Genomic DNA, 16,810 nt, shown 5'->3' with positions numbered 1-16,810 from the left:
CAGAGGCCACTACAGCTCTTGGTGTTCACCACGGCCCATTGTGCCTCTTGTGATCATCACCTTAGCTCATGGGTCTTGGGGTCTTGTTCACAGCAGGTTTCATGGTTTGTGAAATTCTCCACTGGCCATAGAGCCCTTCGTAGTCCTCCACCCTCAACTCCCCTGAAATCTGACTCTTTCAAAGATGTTGACCATTTTCCGTGTTGCTGAGTACAACACATTTTTTGTGACCCACATCTAGTGCAATATTTTTTGCATTTCCCTAAATTCTTCATTTTCCCGACTTTTCAACTTTTGGGGTTTTATAGATGATCATATATTTCAACCTTCCCTTCTTCTTTCTACTTGATTTATGTGCATATATTGAGCTAGCATGCATATATTTTTTTTCTTATTTCGTTCATGAATTCATTCCAACACTCTTTTTGAAGCTTGTGGTTCTTTATACTTTTTACCTCAAACTTTTTTGTTACTTTGTTGCACAAATTTCAAAACTTAGGATTTTGCCTACATTTTTCATCATCATCTTTTCTCCTTCTCTCGCCCAAACATAGGGCTTTAGCCTATTTCAAAGGTCATTTAGAATATAGGGAGGCATGAAGGTATCAATACAAAGGGTTGTAATGGTCCAAGGTATACATTAAGGTGTCCAAAGAATTCAGTTAGCCTCAAATAGGATGACTAAGATTACATCATTTGGAGGGACAATTTTGGATAGAGTGACTATTCAAAAAGGGCCAAGGTTCATTTTTTGAGCCAAGTCAAATTTAGAATTTCTTCTTGAAATATATTTTGGGATAAGTTCTAGACACCATGCATATACAAGAACAAATCAAATCCTTTTTGCAGATGGCATTTTAATCCAACAAATTCTCACTATATTCTCAAAATTAATTGAATCAAATAAATTTTGACAAATTACAATAGGGAGATTCCCTGCTTGTAAATCATAAAACCATATCACGAATGTACGGGCCATGACAAGAGATTATTTTTCTATTCACTTTTGTCCATTTTGAAATCATTTAAAAAATTTCCTTTGCAATTTAAATTATTTTGGTGGTCCCTCTTGTAAGTGATGTAAAAAAAGACTAAATTTAAAATTAAAACTTAGTATTTTCCTTAAGAAAGTCAACTCTAAAAATGTCATTGGAAAATATCAGTCGAGTTCGACACAAAAAGAATCAAGATGAAAAATTAAAATAAAAAAAAGAAATTATTTTGATCCTTGGGAAAGAACCGGGGTATAAAGAAAATTCTTGGAGTTTATTTATCTAACTACTATTTACCGAGAAGATATTGAATCACGCACTATTAATTTAGTAAGAGAACAAGGACTATAGAATGAAAGTAAGATAAAATATTTCAGCACGAGTAGTAAGACAGTATAAGAATGTAGATCCAACCCGGATATGATCAAGTCCACAAAGTTACCATATTCACAATACTGTAAATCCCATCAGAATGCAAAATAAAACAAAATTAACTTGTCCGTGAATTATTCAACATGCTTGATAAGGGCTCAAAAAGTTGCAATTAAAACTAACTAAGTACCCGCAAACTTACACTATCATTGTTTCTAATGCTTTTACACGATTTAGTAGGGTTACAAGAGGGATGATCATCCTACCTTTGATGCAAGAGTTTTTTTTATGCCTTAGTGGAAATAAGATACAACACCATTTCATTGCAACAATGTTACCTTCTACAAATCTTCAGTATTATCTTGATCATGGCCTATCTTGTTTCCTATCCACTCAATCATCTCTTCCTCCCCTCGGATGTATCTTCTATCAATACACTTTTATTTTTTTCTCTCAATCTCTATCCGCATCCTTGTGACTTTATCTTTTAATGCACCAATTGTTATGTTCATTCTATCCAATTGAGAAACTAGTCTCATCATGGCATCATGACTTGTATTGTCTAGCCTTTTTCCTTCACTAGGTGTTTATTCTTCTTGGTGGTGGGACATAGAAATTAGGGGTCAAGATTTCAGGCATTTATCTATTCCTTGTATGTAGGTGCAGCCTACCTCAATACACAACAAGTGATGGTTGCCGGATAAGGTAAGGCCCCTTCAAGTCTTTTACCAGCCTACTTGATTTATTCAGCCATGATTTCATATTCGAAATCTCTTACGCTGTCATGATTTAAGCCTCCAAATTCGCTTCTTCCCATGAAACACAGGGTGCATTTCTTGAGGGCATTAAATTAATCCCGACAAAGTCAATGAAAACTATTGCCTAAGGGAGGAGGTCTAAACAGTGAATCTATCCTCCAATTTGTTCCCATATCTGAGATCTAGCGGCAATGGTTTCAACTACTCAGGAGTATTATTTGAGAATTGGTGGTTTTTGATAAGTAGGGTCAACTTCTATAACTGAGATATCTGGACACCAGAATGAAAAAAGAGCTACCAGCATGATCATAATTTACTTTCCCCTAACTAACACAATGTTACCATTGGGCTTCGTCTAGTGCCTTCTAGTTAAGCTTGTTGGTCCATTTGTGATTGGTATGATGCACATAATTCCAATACCATATCAGGAAGAAACGTGTTCGGAGAATTCAACAAATAATTTCAACAACGTTCCTCATTTTGATTTGATATGTTATGAAAATGCTTCTGGAATGATTCTAAATCTAATATTACTTCGTTGATGAACTACCACTTGTTCTTAAAATGTTTACAGTGTACTTATATTTTAGGTATTTTGAACCACAACCTTTGCCTATATTGGTCCCTTTGTAGGATAGGCCTTTTACCAGATGAATTTATTATGCTGCAAGATGCAAATGAAAAGAATAAACAAACTACAAAAGGTAACAAAAACAATATAAAAATAAGATTATCAAAAGATACAAAAATTAAAGCTCAAAGTCAGGCTGGCGGCATTTCACAAATGTGAGATTGTAGGCTCTCGATGTAAACACTGCCTTTAATCAGCAAACTAGCACAAAATTTGGTGAAATGGCATTACACCAGAGGTTTTCAAATGGAGTTTTGTGGTTCGCAGGTGAAACACTACTCAAAAATAAAGGTAACATGAAGTTCCTTTATTGGAACAACACTTTACCTATAAATTTCATGGTAACCGCTGTGAAGTGCAGGAGTTTGACAATCACCACTTCGATTAAAAATAGTCCAATTCAACTCTAAAACTTCATAAATCAACTCCAATAGGTACTCAGACTTCTCAAAAAGATTCACAGTGAAATTTTAAACACTTTTAATGTCTTCCCTTATGAAGGACGACAACTTGTCTATCATTGTGAATCATCAAGTACACAAACAAGCAATTTAGGCACAAACTAAGAACTCTTATTAAGAATTTCATCCTCACCATAAGATAAGAATCAATAAATCGGGTCACAAACACGACGTAATGCTATTCATGCACAAATGTTTTTTCAAAAATTAAAGATTTGCATAATGATAATTTTTCCTTAGAAATGACGTCACCCATTCCATCATAGAATAATTTCATACACTATGTAAACATATTGAGTAAATCCGATTTCACCTAAAAACTCAGATTTCTGGCAATCTATGGTAAATTTCTCATACTAAACATCATACCTAGATAAATCAAGTTTAGATCTAGCAACATCAAGCACTAAAATCATTTTTCAAACACAAAATTTTCACGTCCGAACAAATGGGTTTTGAAGTAAAAATTATCTAAAGCACATAATATTTACAACATTATTGCATAATGAAGCTTCAAAATCACAAACAATAGAGTAACATACCGGATTTGGAAAATGTGAGGAACGAAAGAAAAAACTTCAATGGAGTTTTCTTCAACCTTGAACTCAAGAAATTATTCAAAGAGGGTTTTTTAATTTTTTCAGATGGTTACTGATTTGGGGAAAGAAAAGGTTTTATATAGAAAGAAAAAAGTGGAATGGTTGGGAGTAGTAAAGGTGAAGGATTCTAGAGATAGATGAATATAGGTATGGAGGTTAGAGAAAATGTATTAGGAAGGTGATGAGGGGTTTAGAGATCTTTGGATATTTTTTAAAAAGAGGTCAAAATTAGACTTTTAGTTGTTTAAGATTCTAAATTAAACCTCATCACACTTACCTACTTGCCTGAAATTGGCAAGACACCAACGGTAACAGATGAGAAACTGATCATAGCACATAAAACTACCTGTAATATAATAGTGTAGTGACTTACACTGGTGCTTCAAATGACATTTTATAATGTTGAACCGATATTTCACCGATAAAGCACAAATTCCAAAGTTTCCTCCCTATTGTCTGATGGGAACCTGCATTTGACTGGTGCTAATATCTGACCGACGTTATGGATGTTTGGCACCGATGGCTACAATACTCAATTTTTACCTTTCATATTTAGCATCCCTTTGAACTTCTAAAAGCACCGCAAAAATAAGAAAAAATGAGGTATGAAGTAATAAAAATACTTGGGTTTCCTTCCTAGAAGGACTTGATTTAACATTGCAGCACGACGCAAGTACCTTAAATTAATCGATGACATTTCTTCTTCTTGTGGATCTTCTACCAACTTGTCCACTAATTCCTTTATTGACACCACTCTATACTCATCCGAAGGTTTCATAGGTGTGCCCACTTTGAACTTAATGGACTCTTCAACAACTCTAAATTGGATCTCTCCACGTTCCACGTCAACTAGTGCTCTTCCTATAGCTAGCAATGGTCAGCCTAAAATTATAGGCACCTCTACGTCCACTTTGCAATCCAACACCACAAATTCTACAGTGAAATAATCTTATTTGATTTGACTAGAACATCAAATACTATAACAAATGGCCTCTTAATAGAGCGATCCACCATCAATAGCCTCACCGGAGTAGATTTGGGATTTTCAAGAACTAACTTCTTTAAAATCAAGAGAGGCATCAAATTGATGCTTGCTCTATAATCCAAAAAGGCTTTATCAAATTTGTGCATCCCAATGGTGCACAAAATGGTGAAAGCTCCCAGATATTCCTTTTTAGTGGCTAATGTATTGGCCATAATAACATTATATGATTGATATGAACCTATCCCACATTAACTACTCTATTTTTTGTTGCATCTCTTTCATAAAATTTTGAATGACCTGACATTTGCAATCAAACATCAATCAAGGGAATATTAATGGATAACTGTCTTAGTTGATCTATAAACTTTGGTAAATGCTCATTTTATTTCAATTTAATAGCTCTTTGAAAGTACACAGGGGAACACTTAGGCTCGTTGTCCTTAGCAATTATATCCCTTGTTTCACCCTAAACATCAACCATCATCTTAGGAAGAACAGCTCCCTATTTTTCACCAATATAAACTTTGTCCTCTTGGGATACTTCCTCATAGATCATAATATGGATGAGTGTATTAGTATTCACCTATCATGCCTCAAGTATATACCCAGGCGTGACCGATACTCAAAAATCATTACTGGTTCCTCAGCGAGTTTTTAGCCTAACTAACTACTAAGAGAAAGACTTAACTCAATGATAAATATTTAAAAGCAGTGAGAAATTTAAATATTTAAATAAATCTACTAAAATAACTATCTGAAATACTCTGATTATATATAAAAGAATGTTTTTAAAAAGTTTGAAATACTTTGAATATATGTAAAAAAATGTTTAGAACATAATATTTGAAACACTGAATTAAACTTCTACTCTATTTATGAAGCCTCTAAGTACTAAACATAGGTACCTAGATAGGCCCACAATTACCTACAAAGTTTTAATAATATTGAAATAAAGAAACTGAAAGGAGTTCTTGCGAAAGAATGGAGGTCTCACCTAAAGCGGGAGGAATGTGATCTTTAAAGATATGCCTGTTGAGGATATTTAACACATGTATTTGCATCATAAAAGATGCATCGCCAAAAGACATCCATAAATGGAATGTACAATATGTCTAATGGTTGAAGGAAAATATACTCATTGAATGCTAAACTGAATTGAATAGTAAAAATGTCTGATTGAAAGTAAAGAATGTAAGTGTAATGAAAACTTCACAACTTTACAATGGAATAAGATAATGAATGCACCTCACAATAATATAGTATTTTCTCTTATTGAGAAGTTTCTCTAATAGACAACCATCACTATGTGCCTTGTGATGCTACAAAGAACTGCCCACATTGCCAGAGACGCCCATTACCTTGCCAGGATAAGAGATGCAAACTCAATATATAGATCCATATAAAATTCCATACTAGGGACTAAAGTGAGGAGTCATCCGAATCCGAATGGTACAATCATATCCTATGTTGGATGCATAGTTTATGGATTTTGAGTTATCTAAATTCTTATCCAAATCGGTGCTTAATAGTACTCCCAAAAAAATCATGCCAAAATGCTCATACTATAAGATGAGTAAGATAGTAAAAATATATCTCATTTAGTCTCATTGTACTTTACTTTTGTTAGCTCAAACTCTTTTCAACTCTTTTATGCTTTCTCTTTTAAAAATACTATGCATTTGGGACTGCTAGTGTTCCCTAACACTCATTCTAAAAATACCAATAATGCTTAATACTCTAACTCATTTAGACTCTGAAAATCATGCATAAAATCATTAATGTACAACTCTATGAATGGAATTAATGAAATGCACTTAGAATGCTCATGACCCCTCAAAAATCATCTTTTAATGAAGACAAGAAATTACATCATTCTTCAACTCAAAATAACGTATAATAAGAAATAATGCAAATAATTATCTAGGGCTCATGTGGATGTAAAAATGAACAACATATTGAAGAATTTAAATTATGAGATTAATCACAATATCAATAATTATATATAGAACTCAATGAAAGGTATCATAACTCATTCGAAAACTCTATACACTAGGATTAAAACTCAATCTTGAACTCATATTGATAGAATTTAGATGTAGGGTATGTGGGCAAACTCAGTCTAATGCTATGATTAGCCTTACATACCTAGAAAAAGGATGTTATTGACAAAACTCAATGAATTCAATGGAAACACTTGAATCCTAACTGTTTCTCCTCTCCAATCATTGCTTTAAATCTTTGAAGTGCTAGTGAGGGAAAAATGATTGTAGGGTACTAATAAGGGACTTGAATTAGTCCCCAAACATCAAGGTTTTGACTAAGAAGGGTGGGAATAGAAAAAATCTCCTTCTTTAAAATTGTGCGGGGTCATCTACCAGTCATCCTACGGGCCATCGAACCTTCTATGGGCCATAGAGGACCCCCTCATAGAAGTTAGGTCTAATTACAAGAGCTATTGGAAATTTCAGAAGCTGGGTCCATATGTCCCTTCTATGGGTCGTGGATCCTTCCACGGGTCGTGCAAGCTGCTCGTGGAAGGGTTTTGAGGTCTTAGTGTTTTGTGAAGTCTTGGGTCTATAGAACTTTCAGCGGTTTGTATACCCTTTAATGAGCCATGTTGCTAAGACATAAAAGGAGTCCTGAGGATAGGTCTTAGGACTTTGGGTCAACGAGTACTTCTACAGTGTGTAGACCCTTATACGGGTCGTATAGGGTGGTCATGGAAAGACACTAAGGTGGGTCAAAAGCTTTGGTCTGCGAGACTTTCTATAGGCCATAGACTGGCCTGTAAAACTCACCCTTAAGTAATAGTAGCCAAGGTTGGAATTCACAAAGCCTTTTATGGATCGTGAGACCTTTTATGGGTCATAGATATCATCCGTGGGGAGTTACCTTGTGCAAACTTCAACCTTTTCTATGTTATTTTTAAGACAGATCTACATTAGTATATTTTGGGATTTTACAATATCTCCCCATTGGAATCATTCATCCTCGAATAATGACCAAGCTAAAAATTTATACATGAAACGAATGCAATGCAGGAATTGAAACACTCAAACATTCTAGAAGATACTAAATTTGAAAAAGGGAAATGAGCATTACCTTCATCATCAACACTAGGAGTAACAAATAAATGGGAGAATCTAGATTTTATATCTTCTTGGACTTCCCATGTCGCTTCTTAGAAAAACTAATTTTTCCATATTACTTTCACACCCTAAGATATACCCTAGGAGTGACAGTACAACAGAAAACCTGAAGGATTCTGACCAAGCCATCTTGGCATACATTGCATTCAAAAGGTCAATAAAGCATAGTAAAATCAAGTAAAAGAATAGTTTGAATCATGGAAGTCTAGATATGAACAAAGAAAACTCAAGTCATATGTCCAAACGGACTACATCCATTCTATGTCTAAATATGCATCTACATACTAGATGGGGGCTTAGGACAATCTCATAGTAATGCAGGAATTGAAACACTCAAACATTCTAGAAGATACTAAATCTAAAAAAGGGAAATGAGCATTACCTTCATCATCAACACTAGGAGGAACAAATTAATGGGAGATATAGCTTTCATATCTTCTTCGACTTCCCATGTCGCTTCTTAGAAAAACTAATTTTTCTACAATACTGTCACAGCCCAAGCTAGACCCTAGGAGTGACACGACTATAGAAAACCTAAAGGATTCCGACTAAGCCATCTTAGCATACATTGCATTCAAAAGGTCAATAAAGCATAATGAAATCAAGTAGAACAGTACTCTCAATCATGGAGGTCTAAATATGAACGAAGAAAACTTAAGTCATATGTCCAAACGGACTACATCCATTCTATGTCTAAACATGCATCTACATACTAGATGAGGGCTTAGGACTATCTCCTATCTCACCCTAATATAAAAGGAGTCAAAATAAATAACATGAAAGTAAGTCTCATCTTTGATAAATGAGTACTCAACAAATAACTTAGAATCAATAGCAAGCTCTAGCCACAAATATGATGTGTGGTATAATCGTCGCCCCTACATTATGAGACAATGAAGGAAAAAGTATGCATTAGTACATAGAAGATACTATGTATGTTAGATATGAAAGAACAATAAAATAATGCATAAGCAATATGGGCATAGAATGCATGACCAATGGGTTGAAAAGCATGGATAAGACTTAAAGCATTTGAAAAAATATTAAAAAATTGTGGCCAATATATCATAAGCCTTATAGTAAAAATTACATCATGTCATATAACTTGTGTGGGATAGGATCTTTAACCGATATCAAAGACCATGTGAGCTATAAGATGGAAACTGATTTAACTCCCATATCAAGAAAATAGAGGCTACTTACGAGGGTAGACTCCATGAGAACATCATGAACATCATAATTTATACGTGGATCCACTAGCCAGGCCATAAAGGGAACCTACGGGGGAGGCATAGTTTGGGACTTTAGATTACTACTAAGATTCCCTCGGGTAACAACTTTTGGTTATCGGACCAAACTAGACCTAAAAATCCTCTCGGTGCTTAATGAATTTCCCAATGGAATTCATTTAAACATTAATACATTATCAATAGTTTCATCATGAAAATAGTCATAAGAGTAGCTCATTAATTTAGTTTATTAATAAGAATCCATATACTTAGTGAGAATTGTCCTTATCACCCTATAATCATAATTATGTGAGAATTATCCTTATGACGCCATAAGAATATCTTGAACATCATTTACACATCATTTATAATCTTCATCATTCATTCATATATCTCAAACATCTTTCATAAAATCCTTCTTTGAAAACCATCGAAAATCAGGATCATAATTCATGTAAATCTTCATTGAAAATACCTTTATACATGGGTACTTGCAAACAACTTGAAATCATGCAATTAAGATAGAAGAATTCTTATGATAATCATTGAAGCCAAGTAAAAACATAATTTAAATAACCCAATACAATATCATCAATCTAGAGTTAGAAAGCAATTGAAATTGAGGAGATTGTTTTAGAAAAACCTTGGGACTCCATGGGTGAACATAACCTATAAATGAAATTCCATATACCTTGATGAATTCTAGACTTGAAATTGAAAGGGAGACTTGTGTTCTTGAAACCCCAGCTTGACTTGTAGAAGAAGTCTTTAAGACAAAATCCTTGAGTGCCTTAGAGAAATTTAGAGAATGAGTAGGAATAAGGGAAAGTTTGAAGGGTTGGGATATTTATGTTCTGATTTCTCCACCAAAATTGTCTAGATGCATTGAATACAAAATCAGAAAAAACAAAATTACCCCTCATTAATTATAGCTGGAGGACCCTACGATTTCACCTTACGAGTCATAGCTATCCCTTCTAGTCATAGAAATGACTCATCCTAGTAACCCTGCAGAAACCTGAAAACCTTTGCCTGTGACCTTCTCCTACGACTCCCTTCTATAATTTTAGCAAATCCTGTACGGGTCATAGACCCAACTTGTAAAACACCCCCAATAATTTGTCCAAAAATTTGGCCTTAGGACCTTTCTTACGAGTCGACTTTACAACTCATCATTTTTTCTATGACTCATTCTGTTGAATTATCTGAACACTTCTACGATTTGTCAATGTATAAATTCAGAGAGTGATCCTACAACTCATTCCTACAGATCGTAAGAAAGTCTACTAGTCATTGGTCAAGTTATAGACAATGTGACAGTGCCATTTTCTTGAAATTTTACTTTGTTTTGTCTTATCAACTTTTGAGGTCTTACAATATCTCCCCCTTGGTAATATTCATCGTCGAATGAGACTCAACTAGTATAGGAAGGACTCAGAAAGTGGACTAGAAACCCTACATGAATGTAAAGACATATCAAAATGTATAAATAATGAGATTTTCAAACTATGCATAAACCATAACTTTAAAATCAATTTCATGAATCTTGCATGCATATGAAAGATGTACGAAAAATTAAAATGTAGGAATTCAGGAATTTTGAATAAGAACAACCTAATACCTTAAGCTTGAGTGGATGGAAAGAGGTACGGATATCGCTTCATCATGTCCGCTTCCAGTTCCCACATAGTACTCTCTACTTATTTATTTCTCCACAATACCTTGATGGATGCAAGCTCTTTGTTTCTTAACCTCTTTACTTGCCGGTCTAGAATTTCCACAGGAACCTCCTTATAAGTCAAGTTTTCTTCAATACTCATATCTTCCAATGGCACAATAGATTTTGGATCACCCACAAACTTCCTCAACATTGATACATAAAACACCGGATGAACCATAGTCAAATGGAAAGTCTAACTCATTTTCCACCTTGCCAATATGTTTTAATATGTTATAGGTTCCAACATACCTATGAGTCAATTTCCCCTTCTTACTGAAATGCATTACACCCTTAATGAGTGATACCTTCAAATAGACCCAATCATCTACATCAAATTCAAGGTATCTTTTACTAATGTCTTTATAGGAATTTTGACGATGTTGAGCCGTCTTCAACCTCTCTTATAGTAGCCTTACCTTTTCCATATCATCAAATACTAAATCAGGACCAATCAATGACATCTTCCCATTTTAAACCATCCTACTAGGAACCTACACCTTCTCCCATACAAATCTTCAAGAGGAGCCATTTGGATTCTAGAGTGATAATTATTGTTGTAAGCAAACTCAATAAACTGTAGGTCCTCATCCCAACTTCTTTTGAATTCAATGACATATGCCCTTAAGATATCTTCTAACGTTTGTCATACCTCAAGGTAGGACCTAGGAGTGACACGACATCCAAAAACCTGAAGGATCTCAACCAAGCCATATTAGCATACATTGCATTCAAATGGTAAATAAAGCATAATGAAATCAAGAGGAAGAATAATATCAATCATCGAGGTCTAGATATGAACGAAGAAAACTCAAGTCATATGTCTAAAAAGAATACATCCATTCTATTTCTAAGCATGCCTCTACATACTAGATGAGGGCTTTGGACAAGCTCTGAGCTCACCCAAATATAAAAGGAGTAAAAAAAAATAACATGAAAGAAAGTCTCATACTTGATGAATGAGGACTCACCAAACAACGTAGAAATAATAGAAAGCTCTAGCTACAAATAGGATGTGTGGTATGATCGTTCGCCCCTATATTATGAGACAATGTAGGAAAAACTATGTGTTAGTACATAGAAGGTACTAAGTATGTGAGAATGCTTGAAAAAAGAAATAACACATAAGTAATATGGGCATAGGATGCATGACCAATGTAATGAAAAGCATAGGTAAGACTTAAAGCATTTGAAATCACATTAAAAATAAGAGGTCAATACATCATAAACCTCATAGTAAAACTTACATCATGTCATATAAATTGTGTGGGATAGGGCATTTAACCGACATCTAAGACAATGAGAGCTATAACATAGAATCCGATGTGATTCCCACATCGAGAAGAGAGACACTACTTGCCAAGGTAGACTCTATGAGAACATCATGAACATCATAAGCTATACATGGATTCACTAGCTAGGCCATAAAGGAAACATACGGGATTTGATTGGGTAATACATTTTCATTATCGAAATGAACTCCACCTAAAAGTACTCTCGGTGCTTAGTCAATATCCTAGTGGAATTCATTTAAACATTAATACATTATCAATAGCATCATCATGAAAATATCATAAGAGAAGCTCATTAACTTCGTTGATTTATAAGAATTCATAAACTTGGTGAGAATTGTTCTTATCACTCTTTAATCACGATTATGTGAGAATTTTCCGTATCACACCATAAGAATCTCTTCAACATCATTTACACATCATTTATAATCTTTATCATTCATTCATAAATGTCAAAATCTTTCATAAAAGCCTTTTTTGAAAACCATCAAAAATTATGATTAAAATTCATGAAAATCATCATTGGAAATACCTTTATGCATGGGTGCTCGCAAAATAACTTGAAATCATGCATCTAAGATAATCATTGAAGCCAAGTAAAAATATAATTGACCTAGCCAATGCAATATTATCAATCTAGGGTTACTAAGCAATTGTAATTGAGGGGATTTTTGAGGAAAACCTTGGGACTCCATGGATGAACGGAACCCATGAATAAAATCCCACATATCATGATGAATTATAACCTTGAAATTGAAAGGGACACTAGTGTTATTGAAACCCTAGTTTGACTTGTAGAAGAAGACTTTGAGACAAAATTCTTGAGTGCCTTAGATAAATTTAGAGAATCAAAAGGAATAGAGGAAAGTTTAAACGGTCGGGGTATTTATAGGTTCTGAATTCTCCCCTAAAAGTGTCTAAATTCATTGAACACAAAATGGAAAAGGGAAAAATTACCCCTCATTAATTGTAGTGGAAGGACCCTATGATTTGACCATTTGAGTCATAAGTATATCTACGATTCATAGAAATGAATCATCATGGCAACCCTGTAGAATCCTTAAAACCTGAGCCTCCGATCTTCTTCTATGACTACCTTCTATGATTCTTCATCTCCCCTACGGGTCGTACACCCAACTCGTCAAACACTCCTGATATTTGGTCCAAAAATAGGCCTTAGGACCTCTCTTATGAGTGAACTTTACAACTCATCATTTTTTCTATGACTCATCCTATTGAGTTGTCTAAATACTTTTATAATTTGTCAATGAGTAGTTTTAGAGACTGATCCTACGACTTATTCCTATTGGTCGTAAAATGTATACGAGTCATAGGTCAAGTGTAAACTATAGGACAATCCTATTTTCATGAAATCTTTCTTTGTTTTGACTTTTCAACTTTTGGGGTTTTATAAATACTTTGACTGAAGTAACCTCTTTAGTTCTCAACTTGCGAACGTGATGATCAAGAATCTGGAATCGAATCTCCTCATAAGAAAAGTTATCCTTCACACAAATTCTTTTCGTTGGAACAATGAGAGAAGGGTATCTTAAGAACTTCTTGAGTATTGAAATGTGAAAAATACGAGATGAATGGCCTCTAACTCTAATGGTAGTTCTAAATCGTAAGCTATACTACCAACTCTCTTATAAATCAGGTAGGGACCAATGTAAAGCTTTCCTTTATTTCCAAATCTCACGATACCCTTCATGGGAAAAACCTTTAAATACATTCAATTATTCACCTCAAACTCCAAGTCTCTTTTCCTAGCATTAGTGTAGGACTTTTGATGACTTTATGCAGTTTTCAACCTCTCTTGAATGATCTTCACCTTCTCCGTAGCTTGGTGAACCAAGTCTTGCCCTATTAACTAAGCTTCACCAACTTCGAATCAACCAACTGGTGACCTATATCTCCTAACATAAAGATCCTCATAAAGAGCCATCTGAATACTTCAGTAAAAAATTTTGTTCTATGCAAACTACAAATGAGGCAAGTAGTCATTCCAATTACCTTTATAGTAAATGGCATTACCTCTCAACATGTCTTCATGAGTATGAATCGTATGCTATGCTTGACCATTTGTCTGAGGGTGGAAAGCAGTACTAAGATTTACCTTTGACTCTAGGCCTTTTTGAGACGACTGCCAAAATTGGGTAATGAATTAGCCCCTCTGTCTGAGATTATAGAGACATGAACTCCATCAAGTCTGACTATCTCACAAATGTATAAGTGGCATATTCCTCTTCTGAGTCTATAATCTTAACTAGAAAGAAGTGGGATGGTTTAGTCATCCTATCTATAATCACACAAATGAATCATGTTGTCTATGAGATCGCGATAAGACTTTGATAAGATTCATATTGATCACCTCCGAGTTCCACTCATGCATCACTATTTTCTAAGATACACCACAAGGCCTTTGATGTTCAACTTGGACATATTGATCACTCAGGCACTTAGAAACAAAATCTGTAATATGTCTCTTGATGCCACTCCACCAATAGACTTCTCTCAAGTCATCTTATATCTTTGTGGAACCCAAATAAATTTAATATTTGGAACTACAGGCCTCCCTTGTGAATTGACTATCACTTTCTATTTTTGAACATTTTCCTTTAACGAAAGTAGAATCAGGTCTTTGTCTACCTTTTCCTGCACTTCTACTACTAGTGATGATTCAACTCAATTCTGAAAAATGACACCACCTTCATTGGAGTCCATAAGGCGAAATTTAACCATGCAAGTCTATGCACTTTCTTAGCCAACTCCTTCATTTCCTTCTCCACATGAGCAATACTCGCCAATGGATAACCTGCTAAGAGCATCAATTAGGATACCTTCACCAGATTATGTCAATTGGGGAAGTGAATTTGGGCTAATTCATTATTGCCTCTGACTTTGTGATTCAATTAGGATACCTTGACAAGATATTTTTTCCTAGGAATGCCATAGATCCAAGACAAAAATAACACTTAATTAAGCATAAAACTCCCTATCATTGAGAGTTTTGAGAATAATTTCAAGATGGTTGGCATGCTCTTCCATATTTCTAGAATTTATCAGAATATCATTGATGAACACGATCATGATACTACTTAAACACTCTGTTTATGAGGTTCATGAGTGTTGCAGTAGTGTCAGTCAAGCCAACACACATAAATTCAAGGAAGAGGGTGCTCATTATTCATGTAGACCCTGCTCAATTGACGTTAGTCAATATATATACTAAAGGAGCCATATTTCTTTCACAGGAATAGAACAGAAGCTCCCCAATATATGACACTCAGCCTAATAAATCTTTTATCAAAAAGATCTTTCAACTGCTATTTTAAATCGGCCAGAGCCATTATATATGGTAGAATAGAGATAGGTGGAGTATCAAAAAGAAATTCAATTCCAAAGTCTATCTCCCTATTGGGAGGGACTCTAGGTAGATCCTTGGGAAAAATTTTCTAAAACTCACTCACAATTGGAACTGAATGAATGGATGGTGTCTCTGCATTATTATCTTTAACTCGAATAATGTGGTAGATACACCTCATGGAAACTAAATTTCTGGCCTTGAAGTATGAGTTGAAATGACCCTTAGGCACTACTAGACTACCCTTCCACTCAATAATTGACTCATTTGGTAACTTAAATTTGACAACTAGAGTTCTACAATCAAATGTGGCAGAAAAAACATAAAGACAATCCATGCCTAGAATGACATCAAAATCTACCACATTTGACTCAACTAAGTCTGATGTGGTGTATTTATGGTAGATTTAAATTATATAGTCTTTATAGACCCTTTTTGCTAGAATAGACTAAACAACCATAGTAGAAACACTTAAGGGCTCTACAAGATATTCGAGATCCCAAACATCACTACTACATATGGAGTCATAAAGGACCAATTTGCACATGGATTGAATAATACATAAATATGAAGAAAAAAGCATTAAGCATACCAATGATGATGTCTGGTGAGTTCTCCTGATCTTGGAAACTAACTATGTTATACAAATAGTTTGATGTTGATGATGAAGACTAGGTGTTGTTACCCATATTACCTTGTATTTTCAATGGGCAGTCTCTCATATAGTGGCCCATCTGACCACACTTGTAACAACCACTAGTACCATCATGACATTCACCAAGATAGAGTCTACCATACTTACCATAAAGTGATTTCTGCGAGGAACCTTAACCCATACTTGCTTGAGACTGAGAACACTTAGCTCTAAATTTCTGGTTTCTTTGTGACCTTTAATCATTCTTGTTTTACTTTGCCAGTGCATTTGCTAATGATGGTGCATAACCAGAAGACATCCTCTTAAAGTATGTGCCATTACCATTTTTCTAGTGTTTAGACACATTCCTTGTAGAAATTGCTTTCTTGTGCTAGTTCTTCTCCTATCTTTCTTCTTTTCCTCCTCAACCTTCTATTCATACACCATGAGTTTGGAGGTTTCCATGTCAAAAATAAGTAAGGCAGCCTTTCACTTCTTTTTTCACATATTTACCTAGGCTAAAGAAAAACGTTTTTTATCTTGGACGTCACATCAGGGATTATCTATGAAGCACACTTGAACAGTTGAATTAAGACTGTTTTCTTTAACTGTCCACCCCTCTTATTT

The sequence above is a fragment of the Solanum dulcamara genome, chromosome 2 (genome assembly GCF_947179165.1).
Source record: "Solanum dulcamara chromosome 2, daSolDulc1.2, whole genome shotgun sequence".
Taxonomy (NCBI): domain Eukaryota; kingdom Viridiplantae; phylum Streptophyta; class Magnoliopsida; order Solanales; family Solanaceae; genus Solanum; species Solanum dulcamara.
Note: the sequence above shows the minus strand (reverse complement) of the source record.